The following is an 11399-nucleotide window of genomic DNA, read 5'->3' on the forward strand; positions in this document are numbered from 1 at the left end:
GAGTGTCTCTGAGTTCCCAAGAGGGTGGGTCTGAGATTTAGAAGGGCTGATGGCAGTACTTTAGGCCAAGGTATTTGGAGAGTCTCTGCAAATTCTTCCCGTTGAGTCTTACTCAAATTAGTGCATGCAACGAATGCTGAGGGTTGAGGGTGGTGTGCTTGATGTTAGTGTTGTAAAACTGGCTAAACAGCAGCGATTTGCCAAGACAAGTTTGAAAGGGGTTCTCAGGTAGAGATAATCTTTTCTAACAGAAGCAACATTAGACGATCTACAAGAGAAAGTTCTGGTCCAGTGAGAAAACATACAGACCACGATTAAAACATACTTATTTGTGAGAGGAGGAAGTTGTATGAAACCCATTTGTGCCAACAGGTTTCCCTAGAATGTACTTTGGACAAGTGAGACAAATGAGGCAGGCGCCTTTTATGGTCATATTAACTTTTCACACCAGTGCTGGTCCATGAATGCTATCACCTTGTCAGTAGACCAGGTACATGTTTGATGCATGTACAGCAGTAAGTAATGGAAATTTTAAAATTTTCTGGTAAGACTAGATTATGATTTGGTCCAAACCAGACTTTTCTCTTTATTGAGCTGACAATTATAAGATTCACATTATTTTTTTCCCCTCTCTGGAGCCAATTGTTACATATCTCCTGTCAGTTTTTCTAAAATTATCATTTGTGATAATGTTCCTTTGGACCATGATAGAGATTTAGCTACTGATTTCCCTCACAGTGGCAGGTTTTGATGGAAATATCAGCAAGGTAGAGTCAAGTCTAAAACACCCAGGAACCTTAATAGCTAGAGCAGCTGACAAAAGTGCAGCATTAGGACATCTGGGTGGCTCAGCAGTTTAGCGCTGCCTTCGGCCCAGGGCGTGATCCTGGAGACCCAGGATCGAGTCCCACATTGGGATCCCTGCATGGAGTCTGCTTCTCCTCTCTCTGCCTGTGTCTCTGCCTCTCTCTCTCTCTCTCTCTTTCTGTGTGTGTGTGTGTCTTTCATGAATAAATAAATAAAATCTTTTTAAAAAGTGCAGCTTTTAACAAATTCTGGACATAGACATTTTTAATTTATTCCCATAGGCGATAAAGGCAATTTGTTTTTTTTCCATATTACAAAGTCATGAGCAACCCCAAAGGCATACCAACTATTAGCATAAATGCTAGTCATTTCACCCTTGGCTAGGGTAAGTAGGGCATATAATTCTGTTTGTTGGGCTGAACTTGCCACAAAGTAAAGGTACTGTCTTGATGACTTCAAAAGGAGCCGCAATAATAAACTAGCACAGTATTTATCATTTTCATCCTTTTTATAGGAACCATCAGTAAACCATGAAAATCTGCATTAATTAGAGGAGTTTCCTGTGAATTGCCACAGGGATTAGAAAGGTAACCTGTCAGCATTAAGCAGTCATGAGGGGTTTCATTTGAATCCAAAAGTAGTTTTTGTTTTGAGATCAGATTCCCTACGTATAGAGCCTAAGTTTGATAAACTGAAATTTTTCTTTGGAAACTTGATGTCCCTTTAAAGCCAAGAGTTTTGACAACTGGGTGTGGTTGGTTCAGCAAGGGAAGAAGAGAAGTAAATCATCTACGTATTATAACAAAGTAGAACCTGCTGTTCATCCAAATTAGTCTATAAGGTTTGTGAAAAGTAAAGACTGAAACACTGGCATTACTGTCTAGGTGTATTTCTGTTCTTCCCAAGTGAAAGTAAGAAGATTTTGGCTATCCTTATCACCTAGAATACTAAAATTACACTGCACCGATTAATTACAGTGAAAATGCTTTCAGTGGGAATAGGATGTTAGTGGCATATGGGGGCTAGGAACACAGTGCCAAGGGATAAGGATGGTATTTATTGCTCAGAGGTCCTGGCAAAACCTCCATCCTCAGCCACTGGGTTTTCTCACAGGTAAAATAGGGGTATTACAGGGACTAGTGCAGGGGATAATGAGGCCCTGAGCCTTGTAATATTTTTTGTGGGCTTCATGCCTTGAAGGCTTCTTCATTTGTTGGGTACTGATTAATTATGAGAAGAGACTTTTGAGGGATCTATTGGAATCTTGATGGAGAAGGTGTAGTGTGGATTCTGCTCGCATCATTGAGGATCTTGCCCGTAAAGAGACTGGTAGCTGATCCAAAAGGAACAAATAGAAAAATGTCAAAGGGTCATTTAATTCCCCCCATTAGCTATTTTGATTACTGCTGTCAAATTCTAGAATTGTTACCTCCTTTTGGAAGAAAAAAATTCTGGCATACTCCTTTTCTAAGAAATCTCAGTCCAATAAATGGCTAGGGGCAGAGGAATTGAGGAGAAAAGGATGCGTGTCTCTCAAAGGGCTTAGGGAATAGGTTCAGAGACAGGAACCTGTTGAGGTCTAGGAGTTGAGCCACTATTTGAGCTGTTTTAGCACTCTGAGGCAGAGGCTGCTTTATAGCAGAGGGTTGAGCGCCAAGAGTGTAGCTCTGCTGTCAACAGGGACAGAATGTCCTTCCAATCTGGAGAGTGGTTTCTCCAAGCCTATTGGGAAGAGCCCCTGTAGTTTCTCATACCCTCCTTAATGGGAATTAGGAGGGCATTGCAAATACTGACTAGAAGGCTGAAAGTACCTGGAACACATAACATTTCTAACAATCCTTTTTCCAGTGACTTGGCCTTTTGCAAAACAAGAAACTAGGGTTTTTTTGGGTTGGTTTGAGGAGTCTTCATTTGCTGGAATTGAAAGTTGAGAATTGTAGTGGTTTTTCTTTTAGAAAGAAAAAGTGACTCATTTAGGATGAGTCTTTGAGCTGGCCTGCTATCTTAACTAAATCTGGAGAGGGCAGTTTCCCATTCGATGCTGGCCCTTTGACCTAAAAGAGAAAGATCCCAGTTCAACCTGTTAATAAGCATAGCGTCACATGCCACCTGGGTGGATTCAACATCTAAAGGAAGACCAGAATGTTCTTAAAAGACAATTTGGAATTGATTGTACTAGTTATGAACAGGTTCATCAGGCTCTTGTGCACAAGCTGGAATTTTGTTCCAATCAGCAGGCTTGGGAAAAGCTACTGCAATTTTGCGGTGGAGATTTCTCGAGAGTGTTCTAGCATCTTGCCAAAAGTTAGTGGTTTCTTTGAATTCCCTTCAGGAGGTTCCCTTCCAGCTTGTTTCATCCAATGTCTGGCCAATGTGAAGCCTGGCCCTCACCCACAAGCATGTGAACTCACTGATATAAATCTAAGAAACCTAGAGGGTAAGTTGGAATGACTACACTTAATTTTCTGGCAAACCTAAGGGAGTCCTCAGTCACTTTAGGAAACTCCTTAACTATGGCTTGCAATATGAGAAGGAAGACCAGGGAAGATAAAAAAAAACTGGGGCTTTACTTAGGGCCTCAGAAGACTTAACTTTAAAAAGGCAGACTTTAATCAATTCAGGAGAGCAGGGTGTGGGGAGAGAGTGGAAGAAAAAGGGAATTTTGGCAGGGAGAAGAGAGGTGGGACCAGAGCACAAGGTGGCTGCAGATTATGAAGACAGGGAAGAACAAAAGGGGCCTAAGAAGCTGTTTTGATTCCCTCTCATTTTTTTTGTTTGCCTCAATTAACTTAGAGTATTTTGCAAGGAGGCAAACTTAGAATCCTGAAAACATCTGGAAGCCTCGAGGTCCCATTTAAAATGGCCATCCCCTTTGGCTTCTTGTCAGTTGGTTTTGGAGCAGTGGCTGTCTAACTTAATTTTGAGTAAAACAAATTTGGAAAGATATCAATTCCCCATAATGGGCATTGGTGTTCTAAATTACTTTATTTTTAAATTTTTTTAAATTATTTTTTTATTGGAGTTCAATTTGCCAACATATAGCATATCACCCAGTCCTCATCCTGTTAAGTGCCCCCCTCAGTGCCTGTCACCCAGTCACCCCATCCCTCCACCCACCTCCCTTTCCACCATCCCTTATTCCTTTCCCAGAGTTAGGTGTCTCTCATGTTCTGTCTCCCTCTCTGATATTTCCCATTCATTTTCTCTCCTTTCCCCTTTATTCCCTTTTACTATCTTTTATATTCCCCAAATGAATGAGACCATATAATGTTTGTTCTTCTCCGTTTGACTTATTTCACTTGGCATAATACCCTCCAGTTCCATCCACGTTGAAGCAATTGGTGGGTATTTGTCATTTCTAATGGCTGAGTAATATTCCATTGTATACATAAACCACATCTTCTTTATCCATTCATCTTTCGATGGGCACCGAGGCTCCTTCCACAGTTTGGCTACTGTGGACATTGCTGCTATAAACATTGGGGTGCAGGTGTCCTGCCGTTTCACTGTATCTGTATCTTTGGGGTAAATCCCCAGCAGTGCAATTGCTGGGTCCTAGGGTAGCTCTATTTTCAACTCTTTGAGGAACCTCCACATAGTTTTCCAGAGTGGCTGCACCAGTTCACATTCCCACCAACAGTGCAAGAGGGTTCCCCTTTCTCCACATCCTCCCCAACATTTGTTGTTTCCTGTCTTGTTGATTTTCCCCATTCTCACTGGTGTGAGGTGGTATCTCATTGTGGTTTTGAGGTATTTCCCTGATGGCAAGTGATGCAGAGCATTTTCTCATGTGCTTGTTGGCCATGTCTGTGTCTTCCTCTGTGAGATTTCTGTTCATGTCTTTTGCCCATTTCATGATTGGATTGTTTGTTTCTTTGCTGTTGAGTTTAAAAAGTTCTTTATAAAAAAAAAATAAATAAATAAATAAAAATAAAAAGTTCTTTATAGATCTTGGACACTAGCCCTTTATCTGATACGTCATTTGCAAATATCTTCTCCCATTCTGTAGGTTGTCTTTTGGTTTTGTTGACTGTATCCTTTGCTGTGCAAAAGCTTCTTATCTTGATGAAGTCCCAATAGTTCATTTTTGCTTTTGTTTCTTTTGCCTTCGTGGATGTATCTTGCAAGAAGTTACTGTGGCCAAGTTCAAAAAGGGTGTTGCCTGTGTTCTCCTCTAGGATTTTGATGGATTCTTGTCTCACATTTAGATCTTTCATCCATTTTGAGTTTATCTTTGTGTCTGGTGTAAAAGAATGATCTAGTTTCATTCTTCTGCATGTGGCTGTCCAATTTTCCCAGCAGCATTTACTGGAGAGACTGTCTTTTTTCCAGTTTTGTCAAATATTACTTGACCAAAGAGTTGAGGGGCCATTTCTGGATTCTCTATTCTGTTCCATTGATCTATGTGTCTGTTTTTGTGCCAGTACCACACTGTCTTGATGATCACAGCTTTGTAGTACAACCTGAAATCTGGCATTGTGATGCCCCCAGTTCTGGTTTTCTTTTTTAATATTCCCCTGGCTATTCGGGGTCTTTTCTGATTCCATACAAATCTTAAGATGATTTGTTCCAACTCTCTGAAGAAAGTCCACGGTATTTTGATAAGGATTGCATTAAATGTGTAAATTGTCCTGGGTAGCATTGACATTTTCACAATATTAATTCTTCCAATCCATGAGCATGGAATATTTTTCCATCTCTTTGACTTCCTCAATTTCTTTCAGAAGTGTTCTGTAGTTTTAGGGTATAGATCCTTTACCTCTTTGGTTAGCTTTATTCCTAGGTATCTTATGCTTTTGGGTGCAGTTGTGATTGGGATTGACTCCTTAATTTCTCTTTCTTCAGTCTCATTGTTAGTGTATAGAAATGACATTGATTTCTGGGCACTGATTTTGCATCCTACCACACTGCCGAATCACTGTATGAGTTCTATCAATCTTGGGTGGAGTCTTTTGGATTTCCTATGTACAGTATCATGTCATCTGCAAAGAGGGAGAGTTTGACTTCTTCTTTGCCAATTTGAATACCTTTTATTTCTTTTTGTTGCCTGATTGCTGAGGCTAGGACTTCTAGTACTATGTTGAATAGCAGTAGTGAGAGTGGACATCCCTGTCGCCCTGTCGTGTTCCTGATCTTAGGGGAAAGGCTCCCAGTGTTTCCCATTGAGAATGATATTTGCTATGGGCTTTTCGTAGATGGCTTTTAAGATGCTGAGGAATGTTCCCTCTATCCCTATACTCTGAAGAGTTTTGATCAGGAATGATGCTGTATTTTGTCAAATGCTTTCTCTGTATCTATTGAGAGGATCATATGATTCTTGTTTTTTCTCTTGTTGATATGATCTATCACATTGATTGCTTTATGACTGTTGAACCAGCCTTGCATCCTGGGGATAAATCCCACTTGGTCTTGGTGAATAATCTTCTTAATATACTGTTGGATCCTATTGGCTAGTATCTTGTTGAGAATTTTTGCATCTGTGTTCATCAGGGATGTTGGTCTAGAATTCTCCTTTTTGGTGGGGTCTTTGGTTTTGGAATTAAGGTGATGCTGGTCTCATAGAACGAGTTTGGAAGTATTCCATCTCTTTCTATCTTTTGGAACAGCTTTAGTAGAATAGGTATTATTTCTTCTATAAACATTTGATAGAATTCCCCTGGGAAGCCATCTGGCCCTGGACTTTTGTGTCTTGGGAGGTTTTTGATGACTGATTCAATTTCCTCTCTGGTTATCAGCCTGTTCAGGTTTTCTATTTCTTCCTGTTCCAGTTTTGGTAGTTTATGGTTTTCCAGAAATGCGTCCATTTCTTCTAGATTGCCTAATTTATTGGCATATAGCTGCTCATAAGAAGTTTTTAAAATCGTTTGTATTTCCTTGGTATTGGTGGTGATTTCTCCTTTTTTATTTGTGATTTTATTAATTTGAGTCTTTTTTGTTTTTAATAAGGCTGGCTAATGGCTTATCTATCTTATTGATTCTTATTAAACAGAACCAACTCTTGGTTTTGTTGATCTGTTCCACAGTTCTTCTGGTCTCTATTTCATTGAGTTCTGCTTGAATCTTTATTAACTCTCTTCTTCTGCTGAGTGTAGTTTTTATTTGCTGTTCTTTCTCCAGTTCCTTTAGGTGCAAGGTTAGCTTTTGTATTTGAGTTCTTTCCAGTTTGTTGAGGGATGCTTGTATTGAGATGTATTTCCCTCTCAGGACTGCTTTTGCTGTGTCCCAAAGATTTTGAACTGTTGTATCTTCATTCTCATTAGTTTCTATGAATCTTTTAAATTCTTCTCTAATTTCCTGGTTGGCCCTTCCATCTTGTAGCAGGATGGTCTTTAACCTCTACGTGTTTGAATTTCTTCCAAATTTCTTCTTGTGATTGAGTTCTAGTTTCAAAGCATTATAGTCTGAAAATATACAGGGGACAATCCCAATCTTTTGGTATCGGTTAAGACCTGATTTGTGACCCAGTATGTGGTCTATTCTGGAGACTGTTCAATGTGCACTTGAGAAGAATGTGTATTCAGTTGCATTTGGATATAAAGTTCTGTAAATATCTGTGAAATCTGTCTGGTCCAGTGTATCATTTAAAGCTCTGGTTTCTTTTTTTTTTTTTAATTTTTATTTATTTATGATAGAGAGAGAGAGAGAGAGAGGCAGAGACACAGGCAGAGGGAGAAGCAGGCTCCATGCACCGGGAGCCCGATGTGGGATTCGATCCCGGGTCTCCAGGATCGCGCCCTGGGCCAAAGGCAGGCGCCAAACAGCTGCGCCACCCAGGGATCCCAAAGCTCTGGTTTCTTTGGAGATGTTGTGCTTAAAAGATCTGTTATTTACAGAAAGTCTCCCAGTATTAGTGTATTATTATCTAAGTATGTTTTAACTTTGGTTATTAATTGATATACTTGGCAGCTCCCACATTTGGGGCATAAATATTGATGATTGTTAGGTCCTCTTGTTGGATAGATCCTTTAAGTATGATATAGTGTCCCTCTTCATCTCTTACTACGGTCTTTGGTATAAACTTTAATTTAGCTGATATGAGGATTGCCACCCCTGCTTTCTTTTGAGGACCATTTGAGTGGTAAATGGTTCTCCAACCTGTTATTTTCAGGCTGTAGTGTCCTTAGGTCTAAAATGAGTCTCTTGTAGACAGCAAATAGATGGGTCTTGCTTTTTTGTCCAGTCTGAAACCCTGCACCTTTTGATGGGATCATTAAACGCATTCATGTTCAGAGTTACTATTGAAAGATATGAATTTAGTGTCATCATACCACCTATTCAGTCCCTGTTTTTGTGGATTGTTTCTTTGGGCTTCCTCTTTCTTTTACAGAGTCCCCGTTAATATTTCTTGTAGAGCTGGTTTGGTGGTCACATATTCTTTCAGTTTCTGCCTATCTTGGAAGCTCTTTATCTCTCCTTCTATTCTGAATGAGAGCCTTGCTGGATAGAGTATCTTGGCTGCATGTACTTCTCATTTAGGACCCTGAATATATCCTTCCAGCCCTTTCTGGCATGCCAGGTCTCTGTGGAGAGGTCTGCTGTTAATCTAGTATTTCTCCCCATATAAGTTAGGGATCTCTGTCTCTTGCTGCTTTAAAGATCTCCTCTTTATCTTTGGATTTGCAAGTTTCACTATTAAATGTTGAGGTGTTGAATAGTTTTTATTGATTTGGGGGGGTATCTCTCTATCTCCTGGATCTGAATGCCTGTTTCCCTCCCCAAGTTTGGGAAATTCTCAGCTATGATTTGTTCAAATATACTTTCTGGTCCTCTGTCCCTTTTGGCACCCTCTGGAACCCCAATTGAACATATATTTTTCCTTCTGAGGCTGTCATTTATTTCCCTTAACCTTTCCTCATGATCTTTTAATTGTTTTTCTCTTTTGTCCTCAGCTTCCTTCCTTGCCATCAACTTGTCTTCTAAGTAACTCACTCATTCTTCTACCTCATTAACCCTCATCGTTAGGACCTCCAGTTTGGGTTGCATCTCATTTAATTGATTTTTAATTTTGGCCTGATTAGATCTAAATTCTGTAGTCATGAAGTCTCTTGAATCCTTTATGCTTTTTTTTCCAGAGCCACCAGTAGCTTCTGAATTGGCTTTCTGACACCGAATTGTAATCCAAATTCTGTAACTCTGTGGGAGAGAGTACTATTTCTGATTCTTTCTTTAGTGGGGAGTTCTTCTTTCTAGTCATTTTGCTCAGTGCAGAGTGGCTAAAAACAAGTTGTACTGGAAAAAGGAAGGAAAAAAAGGAAAAGGGAAAACAAAGAACAAAACAAAGACAAACAAAACAAGACCAAAACAAAACAAAACAAAAAGCAAGGAGTGGTATCCTCTGGTTCTATATAGTGTAAATCCCTCAACTTCCCCAGGAGCTCTCTAGCGCTGCTCAGCCAAGAACTTGCTCTTCCCCTGTCCTTCCAGCTGGTCTTCTGGAGGAGGGGCCTGCTGTGCTGATTCTCAGGTGTGTGCACCTGCGGGAGCTGCCCCGCCCCTGCCAGGTGCACGGCTCAGTGGGAGCCATTTATCCTGTGAGGCCCCTGCTCCCTGGTGGCCCCGCTCAGTCCCAGGCACAAGGTGACACCAGGAGGAGCAACAAAAGTGGCGGCGGCCGGCTCCCCAGCTCTAGTGTCAGCTCCCGCAGTAACTACCGCAGTCTCCCAGTCCGCAGGGACCTGGATGCTCCAGGGGCAGGGGGCGCTGACCTGCACAGCTCAGGGTCACCTGGTGGCAGGAGCATCCTCGCTGTCCTGGGCCCTCCCGACCTCCCCCTGTCCCGGGGGGAGCACAGGATCCTGGGCTGTGTCCCCCAGCGCCCTGGGCTCTGGGGACTGCACCACTGGGATCGCGCTCCCGGGGCGCCCGGCCTCCTCTGTGCGGAGCTGCCGCCTGAGTGCTCCCGGGGCCTGCTGGGCTTGCACTCCAGCCCTTTAGGGAGCTCAGCCCGTGGGGTGTGGCATGCTCTCCCCCGGCACCCTTTCTCTGTTAGTGACCCTGGGAACCTGGGGGCTCCACTGCCCCTCCTGGGACCCTGCCCGAGTTCCCTGTGAGCACCTTTCCATACAGAAAGATTGGTAAAGTTCCCGCTTCTCCGGGACTGGGCTTTCCTGTCCTGGAGGCTCTCGCTGCCTGGCCTTAGCAGCAACCCCCCTGCCATGCTTTTATATTTATTTATTTATTTTTCCATCTTCCTACCTTGATAGAAGCATGAACTCTTCTCACTGTAGCATTCCAGCTGTTCTCTCTTTAAATCTCAGGCTGAATTCGTAGGTTTTCAGGATGATTTGAAAGTTATCTAGGTAAGTTGGTGGGGACTGGTGACTTGCGGACCCTGTTCCTCTGCCATCTTGCCCCGCCCCTCTATTTTTTATTTTTTAAAGATTTATTTGACAGAGAGAGCATGCACAAATGCAGCAGGAGCTGCAGGGAGAGGGAGAAGCAGGCTCCTGCTGAGCAAGAATCCCAATAAGGGACTCAGTCACAGGACCTTGGGATCACAATCTGGGCCAAATGTAGATCCTTAACTGACTAGGCCACCCAGGCACCCTCTAAATGACTTTCTGTTCAGTCCTTTTAGTTATAAATGCACATACGGAGGGACCATAGTTTTTAAGTGTAAAACCAGGGTCCCAGAAAGGGGGCTGTGGCACCACCCTGCAAACATTTTGATGACAGAGATCCCATTCCTTCGAGGCTTCTCTCTACAGCAAAGAGAAGAAATTTCTAACCAGCACAGTTTCAACAGGAACAGTCTGATTCTGAAAAGGAGTCAGACTGAAGGGCAACCCAGTACTCTCAGAGAAAAAAAGACCAAGACCTTAAACCCTTCATAAAGCCCACAGAGCTCAAACACAAAAGATAGGCTTGAGACGCAGGAGAAAATTTACCCTCAGACTCCAGGGTGGGCAAGAAAGCAGTGAATTCAACTGGCTCCGTGGGTACCAGCCCCTGTTCGCTCAGCAGCATAGAGTGTTGTTGGGGTCTTCTCTGGATCCTACTTCTGGTCACCCACTAATGTTAATCTTAAAAATAAAACTACCAGTTATTTTGCCAGCAAAGAAAAAAAAAGGTTTATCTGGAAATCACAGAGAACTGAGACCTTGCAGGAGCAAGACCCAGCAAAACCACAGGTAGCCCACGGAATAGAGAGTAAGGTTCCTTTATAAGGGAAAGGGGGGGAGGCTGGAGCGCTGTTATAAGCAAAACATCTATTGGTATAAACTGGGCCCTGGAAGTATCGTGGCTTTTCATTGGCTGAGTCATGACTGCCTCTCATTGGCTGCAACTGTTGCCATGGGAGGAGAAAAGCCTTTCTTCCTCCTGCTGGGATAGTAAAATAGCATCCACCTGCTTGGTCCCTCTTTTCCTGTTGGGTCTGCAATTGACAAGGAGCGGTAGGATGTGAGAGCGCCTCTTGCTGGCCTCCCCACTCCTTAAAAAAAACTTTTTTTAAAAAAACGCTTTTATTTATTTATTCATGAGAGACACACAGAGAGAGGCAGAGTCATAGGCAGAGGGAGAAGCAGGCTCCTCCCTGCAGGGAGCCACATGTGGGATTCAATCCTAGGACCCCGGGATCACAATCTGAGCCA

At 42.4% G+C, this 11399-nt stretch overlaps 1 long non-coding RNA gene across 1 annotated transcript; it reads right to left on the minus strand.

The window, feature by feature from the left end:
• Nucleotides 1–1096: 1096 nt before the first annotated feature.
• Nucleotides 1097–10967, minus strand: LOC118351603 (uncharacterized). The gene is made up of 3 exons (XR_004807280.2): nucleotides 10695–10967; nucleotides 10003–10065; nucleotides 1097–2140 (listed from the first exon to the last, which is right to left on the minus strand). It is a non-coding gene; the product is annotated as an uncharacterized LOC118351603 (long non-coding RNA).
• Nucleotides 10968–11399: the final 432 nt, after the last annotated feature.

The sequence above is a fragment of the Canis lupus genome, chromosome 20, assembly GCF_003254725.2.
Source record: "Canis lupus dingo isolate Sandy chromosome 20, ASM325472v2, whole genome shotgun sequence".
NCBI classification, from domain to species: domain Eukaryota; kingdom Metazoa; phylum Chordata; class Mammalia; order Carnivora; family Canidae; genus Canis; species Canis lupus.